General features: G+C 37.1%; 1 long non-coding RNA gene across 1 annotated transcript; it reads right to left on the reverse strand.

Annotated features, from left to right (window-relative positions):
• Positions 1 to 1,025: 1,025 nt before the first annotated feature.
• On the reverse strand, positions 1,026 to 3,506 carry LOC104104193 (uncharacterized). Its single transcript, XR_688081.4, has 2 exons — positions 2,949 to 3,506; positions 1,026 to 2,113 (listed from the first exon to the last, which is right to left on the reverse strand). It is a non-coding gene; the product is annotated as an uncharacterized lncRNA (long non-coding RNA).
• Positions 3,507 to 14,453: the final 10,947 nt, after the last annotated feature.

Raw genomic sequence — 14,453 nt, forward strand, 5'->3', positions numbered from 1 at the left:
GTAAATATCTTGTAACAACTTGAAGTTGGCTCCTCCTTCCTTATATGGAAAGCACAACTTCTTCCAAGAAGCCGAATGATATCTACCTTTTGAATCTCCACCAGTCCAAAAGAATCTGGGTATAAAGTGGAAATCATAATTAATTGTCATCATAGTAGAGTTATTGATGAGTTAGGGTTTAACCCATGTATAGGATTAGGGATTTTGGATTTCCAAAGTCAAATTGGCTGGCTTATGCAATAGGCGACATAAAATTAGATGGATAGCATAGGGTGTAATGGAAATTCAATGATCGTTATAGAATTGTGAAATTCGTCAATTGGGGGATTGATCCATGATATGGGTATCAAATTTTTGAATGCATTAAATGGATGATTATTGGATGAATTCGTGAATAGTCGACCGTTATATATGGATTATCTCTATAAATTGGGGAGATTTACCTAATTATACTATAATAGAAACTTATTTACCTATTTTCTCTATGTTTGTAGTTATTAATAAGTATTTAGATTTTTCTTACAAATTGTAGCCTATAAATTGCTGGAGAATCGATTAAGTTATGTTCATCATAGGGACTGTATCAAGGTTTTTGGCCATCGTACTTGAGCGACTACATAGTTTGTAAACTGTAACTAATAATTTACATGAAAACTATATGTTGCTAAGTAGAGATTCAGACACATGATTAACTCAGAGACTACTGAACAAATGATTAATTTGATGGATTGATGCAATACGTTTTGTCAGGACAAGTAATTGGATAATTTGATATATCAAATGTTTGATTAGTGGGAGAAGATCCATTATTCTCATACTTCATGTGGATAATGTTCTGCTTGCAAGTAGTAAAGCATCGAGATTCATTGTAATAGATAATGTTCTGAGGATAATAGATACTGTATTATTTTTGGGTTATCTCAGAAGTCTTATGTGCGAGAATTTTCCAAAAACTATGTTACAAGATTGAAGATGTACCAATGGTCAAAGGAGACAAATCATAAGACGAAGAAGTGCCTCAAAAATAAAATGAAGAGAACCTATGAAAGATGTTCCTTATTTGATATATGCTTATGAATATCATAACTTACACAGTAAATTCCTCGACGGGTACTTGCTTAATCCTAGTCATGATCATTAGGTTGCAAGTTGCAACCAAGAGAATCATAAGATATCTTTAGAAACACCGACGACAATGTGTTGGCATATAGAAAGATTAATAGTCTAGAAGCAATTGGTTACTCAGATGCTGAGCAAAACTCACTTCTTAGCTCGTTATAGTTCATTTACACATGCAGTGCAGTAACTTCATTTTAAAACTCAGAGCTGTGCACTTGACGTAGAGACCTGTTGTAATATTATAATGATATCATTGCAGTTGTGTTCTTTTCTGAGAACAATAAACTGACTAGTTGCATCAAACTCATGCAAATCAAGTTTCTGACAGTCAAAGATTTGGTGAGACAAGGAAATATCGTATCTTTGACTGTCAAAAGATAATCTTTTAAGAACAAAACTAGCAATAAAACAGGTGTGTATATATTCTTTTAAGAACTACAAAACTAAGCAAACTAACAAAACTTTGACGTCTAAGCTAATTTAACCCGCCTAACTGACTAATGAAGAAAGTTGAAAAAGAGTTTTGGAAAATATTTTCCTTGATAGGGAAAACATTTAAACCAACCAAATATGAAAAAATTAAAAAATATTTCCCTTCTTACCAAACACACCCTTAGTCTTGTCTTTTCGCAAAATGGTTGACAATTAATCAAACCATGGAAGTTCATGTGCACAATGCTTTGCAAGAACTTTTGTCTGTTGATTAAGTTATCAATGGTAAGCATAATCCCAGTGAAACAGTGAGCAAATCTGGCATCCTAGGAGAGAGTACCTCAATGTCCACATTCCACAACACTTCAACAAACACTAAATTAAGACGCCTTTTCATCAATCATTCATCATTTCCTTCTTCATTCACCCCTTTTCAGATACTATACATAATTGTATGACAATTATCAAAGATCTATCCTAATCAACAATTAAATTCAGCGGGGAAGGAATCACTTTGCTTGAGAGACACCTAATAGCTTTGTGCATTAGTCATAATAAAAAGCTGTATCAAAAAAATTTACAAGACCACTGTCAGCGGAGGCGGATGTGGCATACTAGGTTCAACTGAACCCATAACTTTCGACACGAAGTAAAAATTTGTATGTAAAAATTTATTAAAATTACAAAAATAGTAGATATGAACCCATAACTTTAAAAATATAATGAGTTCAATATTAAAAATCTTAAAATTGAACCCATAAGATTTAAATCATGAATCCGCCTCTGACTATCAGGATACCTTAATGTTCTTATAACAAATCATATTATGGAAATATGCGGCAACTAATACGCATTAATATATGTACCCCACCCACCTAAAAGTGCAGAGTAAGTAGTCAAATAGCTCTGTCTATGTATGTATATGTGTACGTATATATAAAAATAGGCAGAATACATAAGTGACCCTTAAACTTGGCGCTTTTTTGTCATTTGGACACCTAAACATAGGGTTGTTCCTATCGGACATTCCAACTAAACCTCATCTGTGCCAATTAAACACTATCCAGATTGCCCGCGAAAAACTTTAAAAAAAATTAAGTGCGTGTATTACAGTTGCCTCCTAACACCCTAAATTTAACAACAAATTGTTCGACATAATTAAAACCTTTCACTTAATAAATTTAACCCCCAAAACAAACTGAAACTCATTTCATAAAATGAAAAACCCGATTATCCCAATCTGATCCCTCTCTTCTTCAAACTTTTTTACTCTACTCAATAAACCAGAAATTACCCTCTTATGTTTCTTAAAAATTTCATCGTCATATCACCTAAAAAAATTGCAAGCAACTTTGTCTTTGGAGTAGTAACTAATGGAGTAGTAAAGAAATGTCTACCTGTAGTACTTTGGAGAATAGTGTTGGAGATCATGGAAGAAAACGCCCCAATAAGCCTTTGATAAATAGAACTTCCATTATCCTGTCACAGATGACTCGCTCTTGTCACACTAAAAACCCTCCAAGTAGAAAAACACTGAATTATTTGATTTCTTCATTGTAAATTGATGAAGGGTCGTTGTAGAGAAGGGCGAAAGTCATCTGCGACAGGAGCACCGGCAGATCTGAACATCAAAGGCGTCGGAGCGATTCGGATTTTGGAGATAGACAAATCCTCAACATTTTCTAGGGTTAGTAAAGACGGCCCGTGAGAGCTAGGCAAATGGAGTATCCACCAAATAAATAGTATTGTATCAACGCTTTAGAGGTATTACCATTTACCGGAAAAAGAAAAACGCGTTAGAGGTATTACCATTTACCGGAAAAAGAAAAACGCGTACTCTTTTTCCATTTTTGTGTCAGGCTCTTTGTCGAGAGACCACCATGTTCCTCTTTTTCATTTTAGACAATTTGCGCTTTTAGTCTTCTATTATTTGATACGAATATACTCTCTGCTTTCGAAATTGTCTAAAAATATCCTTATTGGGTTATGTATACCTCTTGGCCTTCCAATCATATTTTGAGTTCAAATATACCCTTTATTTAAACGGATGGCACGTGTCATCGTCTTATTGGTCAATTTTAAATATTTCTCAATTAATTAAAAAAATTCATTACCCACCCCCGAAAAATAATTTTCTAAAGCAATTCTTTTTTGTAAAAACTGGAAAAAACTGATTTTTTTTACTAAAAATCGGAAAGAAAAAAAATGAAAATATTTTTTTTCCAGTTTTTACAAAAAAACAGAATTTTTTTTTCTAAAATAATATTTTTGTAAAAAGTGGAAAAAAAACTGAAGCAATTTTCTAAAGCAATTAAAAACATGAAAAAACTGAATTTTTTTAACCTAAAAACTGAAAAAATATATATTTATTTTTTTATTTTTTATAAAAACATTGCTTTAGAAAATTACTTTTCAGTTTTTTTTAGTTTTTACAAAAAATATTGCTTTAGAAATTATTTTTAGTTTTTTTAAAGCAATATTTTTCTAAAAAATGGAAAAACCTATTTTCGATTTTTTCAGTTTTTAGTAAAAAAAAAAAACATTCAATTTTTTCAAGATTTTACAAAAAATATTGCTTTGGAAAATTACTTTTCTATTTTTTTTCAGTTTTTATAAAAATATTGTTTTAGAAAATATTTTTCAGCTTTTTTTAAAGCAGTTTTTTTTGTAAAAACTAGGAAAAAATATTTTCTATTTTTTCGGTTTTTAGTAAAAGAAAATTCAGTTTTTTCTAGTTTTTACAAAAAAACTATTGCTTTAAAAAATTGCTTTTTGGGTATGGGTAATGGGTCTTTTTAATTAATTACGAGATATTTAGAATTGGCCAATAGGATGATGACATGTGTCCCTCTGTTTAAATGTGTAATGACCCAACCGGTCATTTTAACTTTTAGAACCCCGTTCCCTAAAATAAAACTTTCCGTATGTGCTTTTAATGATTATTGACTTGCAGGGATGGTTGGTTCGGGATTTGGAAGCGTTTGTGTTGAAATCGGGACACTTAGTTCCTTAAGTTATCCTTAAAAGGGCAAGTTTGATTTTGATCAATATTTTGAGAAAACGACCACGGAATCTTGATTTGACGGTTCCAATAAGTCTGTATGGTGATTTTGGACTTAGGAGCGTATTCAGAATTTTATTTGGAAGTCCGTAGTTAAATTAGACTTGAAATGGCTAAAACAAGAATTTAAGTTTGGAAGTTTGACCTAGGAGTTGACTTTTTGATATCGGGGTCGGAATCTAGTTCCGAAAATTTTCATAGCTCTGTATGTCATTTATGACTTATGTGCAAAATTTGGGGTCAATCGGACTTGAATTGTTAGGTTTCGGTACATAATGTAGAAGTTGAAAATCTTAAGTTTCATTAAGCTTGAATTGAGGGATGATTCGTGGTTTTAGCGTTATTTGGTGTGATTTGAGGGTTCGACTAAGTTCGTGTGATGTTTTGGGACTTGTTGGTATAATTGGTTGAGATCCCGAGGGCGTTGGGTGAGTTTCGGACGCCTAACGGATCATTTTTGGCTTATGGAATATTGCTCATAGCTGCTGGAATTTTTCTAATTTCCTTATATCCGATCGCGTGGATTGGGTTGCGATCGCGTAGGCTTAATTGGGCAGCTGAGAATTTGTTCTATGTGATCGCGTGGGTAAGTCCGCGATCGCGTAGGTTGGATTCAATTGTGTTATGCGAACGCGTGGCTAAGGCTGCGTTCGCGAAGAGGAAACGAAGCAGAAATTGACCACGCGCTTAATGCTTCGCGATCGCGTGAGGAGGCTCGCGATAGCGTAGGCTTTGCGGAGACTGTGCTTCGCGATCGTGTGAGGAAGCTCGCGATCGCGTAGGCTTTGCAGAGACTGTGCTTCGCGATCGCGTGGGATTTTTCGCGATCGCGTAGGGTTAATGTTTGGGCAGAAAATTTGTGCTACGCGATCGCGTGAGGAAGTTTGCGATCGCGTGGAAGGAATAGCTGGGCAGAGAGTTTAAGTTCTTAAAATGGGACTTTTTCCATTTTTAATGATTTGGAGCTCGGATTTAAGCGATATTTGGGATATATTCAGAGAAAGCAACGGGATAAGTGTTCTTAACTCAATATTGGTTATATTACCCGAATCCATCACTGTTTTATCATTTAATTGGTGAATTGAGTTGGAAAAGTTTAAAAACTCTCTTGGATAGATTTGAGGACCGAATTGTTAGCGGAATTTAGTGATTTTGGTATGGGTAGACTCGTGGTTGAATGAGCGTTCATATTTCGTAACTTTCGCCGGATTCTGAAATGTGGGTCCCACAGATGAATTTTTAATTAATTTCGGATTTTTTATTAAAAATGTAGCATTTTCTTATAGAATTGATTCCTATAATTTTTAGTGATTGTATCGAATTGTTTTGGCTAGATTCGAGCTAGATAGAGTTGGATAATCGTGGAAAAGGCCTTCTAGTGGATTAAATTGGAGCAAGACGAGGTAAGTCTCTTGTCTAATCTTGTGAGGGGAAAATTGCCCCAGAGGGATTAAATTAAATAATTGTTGCTAATTGCGGGGGCTACGTACACACGAGGTAACGAGAGTCCGTGCGTAGCTACTATTAATGCTAAAGTCCGGGTAGTTTAGGACTCAAAATACGGATTACTTGTGTAAATTATATTCTTTGTTTAATTAATATTAATTGATATATATATGAATATATTGTGAATTATTAGATAAAGATATTAAAGGATGAAAATCTCATATGCTTGATTTTCTGTTTAAATTAATTAATTATCAAAAGAAATTATTCTTCCTCCCGAATTTATCTTATAATAAATATACTCTCCTTCGAGAGGCACATAAGAAAATGTCCTCCTTTCTTGTGGAGCGGGCCGAACGCCTCGGCAAGATAGATGCATCTATAGATCGTGTTGCATGTCCCTCGGCAGTGTACACGACACTCTGGATCGGGCCGTACGTCCTCGGCAGAAATCGTGCTTAATAATAATAATTACACGATACTTTAATAGTTATTTCAGCTTGCGAAGCTAATTGATAAATTGGAGAATCCTTGAAATCTAATGATTAATTATTCATGCTTGTTAAGGAATTCATTGTTATTCCTGTAAATGAGATTAATTGATAAATTGGAAATTATTTGAATTGAAGGAATTTAATTAATATATTGAGAATTATTGCATTTGGTGGAATTTGATTATTTTCACTGATTAAATAAATTATTTTAAATTCTATAAATCATGCTGATTTAAATATCCTAGTTGTATTTCAATTATTATTATTGACCCATAGTGAGTGTCAAAGTTGGCCATCTCGTCTCTACTACTTCGAGATTAGGCTTGATATTTACTGGGTACACGTTGTTTACGTACTCATACTACACTTGCTGCACTTTTTGTGCAGGACTTGAGGCAAGTACTAGTGGAGGACCTATCGCCTTACACCCATGTTATCTAGGGGCATAGTGGTGAGCTGCCTTTCTGAGCCGTTCTGCAGCTACTAGTGTCTCTCCTTGTATTTTTCATTCTATCTATTTTTATTTCAGACAGTATTTGAGGTTTTGTATAATCTACTAGATGCTCATACACTTGTGACACTAGGTCTTGGCACACACATTAGTAGAATTTGGTGTTTTATTATTTTTTTTGGTTTTAAATTTTATCAATATATGCTTAATTTATTAGTTGGCTTGCCTAATTATAGTGTTGGGCGCCATCACGACCTATAGGTGAAATTGAGTCGTGACAACATGGTATTAGAACACTAGGTTTACGTAGGTCTCACAAGTTATGAGCAAACTTAATAGAGTCTTGCGGATCGGTACGGAGACGTCTGTACTTATCTTCGAGAGGCTATAGAGTGTTAGGAAACTACCTTTCTTCATATTCCATCGTGCAATTAATGTAGTACTAAATATCCTTCTCTTATTCTCTCACAGATGGTGAGAACGCACTCGAATAAGGTTCCAGGCCAGGGAAGAGCTACTCCCCCAGTTGCTAGAGGCCGAGGCAGAGGGAGGGCTCCAGGAGGTGGTAGAGGGCGAGGACGTCCCAGGACTGTTCCAGTTATGCCGCCAGTGGGTCTAACAGAGAACCCCATTGTTGAGGAACAGGATGAGGTGCCTGTGGTAGAGCCAACTCCGGTAGATTTTACATCTGCATCGAGATTTCAGGATGTCATGGGTCGTATGCTACGGTTCATGGACAATATGACTCGGGCTGATTTATTTCCGGCAGACCCAGCCACATCTCAGGCGGGTGGGGGAGCACAGACCCCTACCATGCAGGCTCATAGACAGGCATCTGCTGTATATCAGACCCAGGGTGCACTACCCGTGGGTGGAGCCCAACCAGTGGCAACAGCTACACCTGAGCCCAGGACAGCTGTAGCCGCTGATCCTCAGAAACTATTAGACAGATGGACTAGACTACATCCTCATGTCTTTGGGGGTGAGCGACATGAGGATCCACAGGACTTCATTGATCGTTGCAGGGACAGACTGCACAACATGAGGATATTGGAGTCTCATGGGGTAGACTTTGCTACTTTTCAGCTAGAGGGAAGATCTCGTAGATGGTGGCAGTCTTATGTTCTTGGCAGACCAGCAGATTCGCCTCCTATGACTTGGGACAGGTTCACCCGTATCTTCCTGGACAGGTATATTCCACCCTCTGAGAGGGAAGAGTTACGGTTTCAGTTTGAGCAGCTCCAACAGGGTCAGATGTCAGTGACCGATTATGAGGCGAGGTTTTTTGAATTATCTCGCCATGCACTTATGATACTCCCTACTGAGGCGGAGAGAGTGCGGAGGTTTGTAGCTGGTTTACATACTGGCATTCAGGCCACTATGGCTCGAGAGGTTGAGATGGGTACTTCTTATGAGCTAGTTATGGAGATAGCCCGGAGGATTGAGGGTGTGCGTCAGCGGAGCTAAGAGCAGATTATGAGAGATAAGCGGTTCAGGTACTCTGGAGAGTTCAGAGGTGCTCCGTCTGGGGGCAGAGGTCAGTTCGTGATGAGGCAGTCCAGCAGACCCCCCATTTCCAGCACCACCACCTCCTCGGGGGTACTCCAGTGCGACCTTATCTCATTGCTATACCAGAGAGTTCTTACAGCCCACCAGCTATTCAGGGTCCTCCCAGTGGGTATTCAGGTCCCCAGGTCCAGACTCTTAGTTAGTAGCCCATCGCACCGAAGAGTTGTTACGAGTGCGGGGATCCCAGTCACATGCAAAGGTTTTTCCCTAGGCTTTGGGGTAGACCAGTACAGCACAGTCAATAGCCTATGCTTACCAGACCAGTTTCTCCACCAGTAGTCCGACCACCAAGAGGTGGAGGACAGGTGAGTAGGGGTCGTCCTAGAGGTGGAGGTCAGCAAGGCGGAGGCCAGTCAGTTGGCGCTCCAGCTCAGTTCTATACTTTTCCGGCTAGACCAGATGCTGTGATTACAAGTATTATTTCTGTTTGCGGCAAAGATGCCTCAGTATTATTTGATCCAGGATCCACGTATTCATATGTGTCATCTCTATTTGCTCCATTCCTGGGTGTTTCTCGTGAGTCCTTGAGTACTCCTGTTTATGTGTCTACTCCTGTAGGCGATTTTGTTATTGTGAACCGGATATACCGGTCTTGTATTATTACATTCAGTGGTTATGAAACTAGAGCAGTTCTCTTATTGCTTGAGATGACCGATTTTGAAATTATTTTGTGTATAGACTGGTTATCTCCATATCATGCTATTCTAGATTGTCATGCCAAAACTGTTACCTTGATTATTCCATTTTTGTCTAGGCTAGAGTGGAAGGGTTCGTCGGTGAGTTCATTTAATCGGGTTATTTCTTTCATAAAGGCTCAACACATGGTTGAGAAAGGTTGTTTAGCTTATCTAGCTTATGTTCGGGATACCACCGCAGAGACTCTGGCTATTGATTCAGTGCCTGTAGTTCGGGAGTTCTCCGATGTATTTCTTTCAGATCTTCCAGGTATGCCACCTGATCGTGATATTGATTTCTGTATTGACTCGGCTCCAGATACTCAGCCTATATCAATTCCACCTTATCGCATGGCTCCGAAAGAATTGAAAGAGTTGAAAGAACAACTTGAAGAGTTACGAGCTAAAGGGTTCGTTAGACCGAGTGTATCGCCTTGGGGTGCACCGGTATTATTTGTGAATAAGAAATATGGCACAATGCGAATGTGTATTGATTATCGCCAATTGAACAAAGTTACTATTAAGAACAAGTACCCGTTGCCGCGTATTGATGACCTATTTGACCAGTTGCAGGGTGCTCTCTAAAATCGACTTGAAGTCAGAGTATCATCAGTTGAAGATTCGAGATTCGGATGTTCCGAAAACTGCTTTCTGTACTAGATATGGTCATTATGAGTTTCTGGTAATGTCTTTCGGTTTAACTAATGCCCCGACACCTTTTATGGATCTGATGAACAGGGTATTCAGGCCATATATTGATTCGTTTGTCATTGTCTTCATTGATGACATTTTGATCTACTCGCGCAGTAAGGAGGAACATGAGTAGTGTGAGCACCTAATTTTTGACTATATTTGAATTTTTATCACCTTCTACTATGTAAATATTTTCAGAATTTAATATATATTTTTTAGCTTTGTTACACTTATATATATATATATATATATATATATATATATATATATAGAAAAAATATTAATAATTTAAAAGGTTAATTATTACTATTAGTATTATTTTTATCTTTATTTATAAATAAAATGAATTAAAAACCGAAAATAAATAAAAATTAATTATTATTATTATTATTTTAAAAAAAAAACAAATTTCGGATGGGAATTAAAAAATAGGAAAAGTAGAAATATAAAATTAAAAAGTAAAATTAAAAGTAGGTAGAAATTGTTTAATAAAAAAAGTAACAGAAAGTGGAAAATTAAAAAATTAAAAGTAAAAGAATGTAGAAATTTAAAAAATTTAAATTAAAATAATGTTAGAATTAAAAAATAAAAGTAAGGGTATCTGATTTTTTTTGTAAAAAAAAAAGTAAAAGTAAGTGGGAAATAAAAAAAAAGAAAAGTAAAATAAATGGGAAAAAAAAAGTAAAAAAGTGGGATTTTAAATATATTAAAAGTAAAAAAAGTGAGAAATTAAAAAATAAAAGTAAAGGAAAGTGAGGAATTATTTATTTTAAATAAGAAAAATGGGAAGTGAAAATTCTTTTTAATTAAAAATAAATAAATAAATAAATAATAAAAAATAAAAATCTGAAAATTCCGAAAATATTTTCTATAAATAGAAGAGAAACGTGATGAAAAAAAGGAGAGAGGGAAAGGAAGGAAGGAATTGAGAAAAAATATTTTCTTCTTCTAGGATAAGGAAATTTCTACTCGTTTTATTCTTTTTCGGCTTTCTTTCGAAAAGTCCAGCAGTTTCACCAGCCCTTGATCACTTTTGAGCCATCATTAACCCCCCCCCCCCCCCCCCCCCCCAAAAAAAATCCAAAAATAGCCACTAAATTGTTAGTTTTGCAATGTCGATTGAGGTTGCAAGTACAGATTTGCCGCTCGAGTTTTCCGTGGTCCGAAGGGTCCAGTTGAGAGCTATCCGATCATTGAGTGATTGTAATTTAAATCCACAATCATCAATACAAAGGTTCACTTCTCTTTCTATTTTATTTTTTTCTTTAATGTTTTGGGTCACTCTGTTTTAATTTAACTTTGAGTATGATATGATCGAATTCGCATCTGAGTGTGCTAAGATTAATTTGTTCTCATATTGGGTATTTGTTAAGATTAATTTATTGTCATTTTTAGTAGTTCATATGGTTAATTTTATTGATGAATATGTATTAATTCGTTACTTTTCTTGTTTATTCAATGAAGTAATGGCTTTCCATTTTAGCATGCTTTGGTTTTATTTTTATCTCCTATCTTAGTGACTAAATTGGTCCTGCCTGTATCTATCTATTCCTACTATAAATTTAGTCTAGTTTCAAATATTGGTTAGCAGTAAAATTATAAGAGATTAGGTTGGGCCATGATTGGTGTAAGACTTTAGTTGGAGTTCCGTAATGTATTTATGGGCTAATTGTTGCACATGACCAAAAACAAATAAACATTCACAAGCTAGCCAACTTTTTCCATAACTAATTTACTTCGTTTCCTCCATAACAATATACATACCTCATGACCTTAAATAATGTCAAAATTAGTAATTGAATAATATTCGAACACCGTAGCTTGATTTAGGTGCGATTAATAATAAATCATCGTGACTATGGGTACGGTTCCTGTGGCATAGTCATGATACGTAAACCCCAATTCAAGTGTGCGTTTCACGCGACTTGACCATAACTTCAAATAATAATAAAAATAAACATGTTGTAAATTGCGGGTGCGTTTCACGTGGTGCGATTTTCAATATGTACCAAAACGACAAGTGTGCGACATCGCAACTTGTTCAAATAAATTCCATAAATATTAAAAAGCGGTAAAAGACAAAAATGCACAATAGGTTTAAAACATATAATAAATCTGATAATTACGCCAAGTATTAATTGTTAAGCGACCGTGCTAAAACCACGGAGCTCGGGAGTGCCTCACACCTTCTCCCAAGTTAATAGAATTCCTTACTCATTTTTTTGTGTTCGCGGACCAAAAATAAGAGTCAAATTTCCTCGATTTGGGATTCTAAAATAAATCGGTGACTTGGGACACCATAAATTATTCCAAGTGGCGACTCTGAATAAATAAATAATCCCATTTCGAATAATGCCACTTAAATTGGAATAACTCCTATCCCCTATCCCCTCGGGAAAAAGGAGGTGTGACAAGCAGCATATGAGAGTAGTGCTTCAAACATTGCGGGAACAAAAGCTATATGCTAAGTTCTCTAAATATGGGTTTTGGCTAGAGTCTGTAGCATTTTTGGGACATATTGTATCGGGCGAAGGTATTAAAGTTGATCCCAAAAAGATTGAGGTAGTTCAGAATTGGTATCGTCCCATTTCGGCGACTGAGATCAGGAGTTTTCTAGGTTTAGCAGGTTATTATCGTCGGTTCGTGGAAGGTTTTTCATCTATTGCAGCACCTTTGACCAAATTAACCCAGAAGGGTGTTCAGTTCCGATGGTCCGATGATTGTGAGGTGAGCTTTCAGAAGCTCAAGACAACATTGACTACATCACCAGTGTTAATCTTGCCTTCCGGTTCGGGGATGTATACAGTATATTGTAACGCTTCACGCGTTGTCTTGGGTTGTGTATTGATGCAGGAAGGGCGAGTTATTGCATATGCTTCACGTCAGCTGAAGCCCCACGAAAGGAATTATTCGGTACATGATTTGGAGTTAGCTGCGATTGTTCACGCTCTTAAGATTTGGAGGCATTATCTTTATGGGGTGTCTTGTGAAGTTTACACTGATCATCACAGTTTGCAGCATTTGTTCAAGTAGAGGGACCTAAATTTGAGGAAGCGCAGATGGCTGGAATTACTAAAAGATTATGATATTACTATCCTATATCATCCAGGTAAAGTAAATGTAGTTGCAGATGCCTTGAGTAGAAAGGCGGAGAGTATGGGTAGTTTGGCTTTCATTTCAGCAGAAGAGAGGCCATTAGCTTTGGATATCCAGTCCTTTGCCAACAGACTTGTGCGGCTAGATATTTCAGAGCCCAGCCGAGTTCTTGCATGTGTCGTAGCCCAGTCTTCACTATTTGAGCAGATCAAGGCTCGCAAGTATGATGACCCTCACTTAATGGTTCTTCGAGAAATGGTACTACGAGATAGTGCCAAGGAAGTTACTATTGGTGCGAATGGTGTTCTGCGACTCCAGGATTGTCTGTGTGTTCCTAATGTGGATGAACTGAGGAAAAAGATCCTGGAGGAGGCACACAGTTCTCGATATTCTATTCATCCAGGTGCTACGAAGATGTATCGTGACTTGAGGCAGCATTATTGGTGGCGACGAATGAAAAAGGACATAGTTGAGTATGTAGCTAGGTGTCTAAATTACCAGCAAGTTAAATATGAGCATCGGAGGGCAGGCAACCTACTTCAGCAGATGTCTATACCAGAATGGAAATGGGAACGCATCACTATGGACTTTGTAGTTGGGTTACCGCGGACCTTGCGGAAGTTTGATGCAGTTTGGCTCATTGTCGATAGGTTGGCCAAGTCGGCACACTTTATTCCTGTTGTGACTACGTATACTTCAGAGAGGTTGGACCAGATATATATTCAGGAGATAGTTCGGTAGCACGGTGTGCCAATTTCTATCATATCAGATAGATGCCCTCAGTTTACTTCACATTTCTGGAGAGCAGTATAGAGTGAATTAGGGACCCGTGTAGAGCTCATCACAACCTTTCATTCGCAGACCGACGGGCAGTCAAAGAGGATAATTCAGATTTTGGAGGATATGCTCAGGGCATGTGTGATTAACTTTGGAGGTTAGTGGGATCGTTTCCTGCCTTTGGCCGAGTTTGCTTATAATAATAGTTACTGATCCAACATCGAGATGGCTCCATTTGAGGCTTTATATGGCCGTCGATGCCGTTCACCTATCGGATGGTTTGAGCCCGGTGAGGCTAAGTTATATGGTACTGATTTGGTAAAGGATGCCTTGGAAAATGTAAAGTTGATTCAGGAGCGACTTCGTACAGCACAGTTAAGATAGAAGAGTTACGCAGATCAAAAAGCGCGTGATTTATCATTTATGGTAGGTGAAAAAGTTCTCTTGAAGGTTTCGCCGATGAAGGGAATTATGAGATTCTGGAAGAAGGGCAAGTTGAGCCCAAGGTTTATAGGCCCATTTGAGGTGTTGAGACGAGTTGGAGAGGTTGCTTATGAGCTTGCATTGCCTCCCAGTCTATCCGGAGTTGATCCGGTTTTCCATGTATCTATGCTTCGGAAGTATCATGCCGACCTGTCACA

This window comes from Nicotiana tomentosiformis, chromosome 8, assembly GCF_000390325.3.
Source record: "Nicotiana tomentosiformis chromosome 8, ASM39032v3, whole genome shotgun sequence".
NCBI classification, from domain to species: domain Eukaryota; kingdom Viridiplantae; phylum Streptophyta; class Magnoliopsida; order Solanales; family Solanaceae; genus Nicotiana; species Nicotiana tomentosiformis.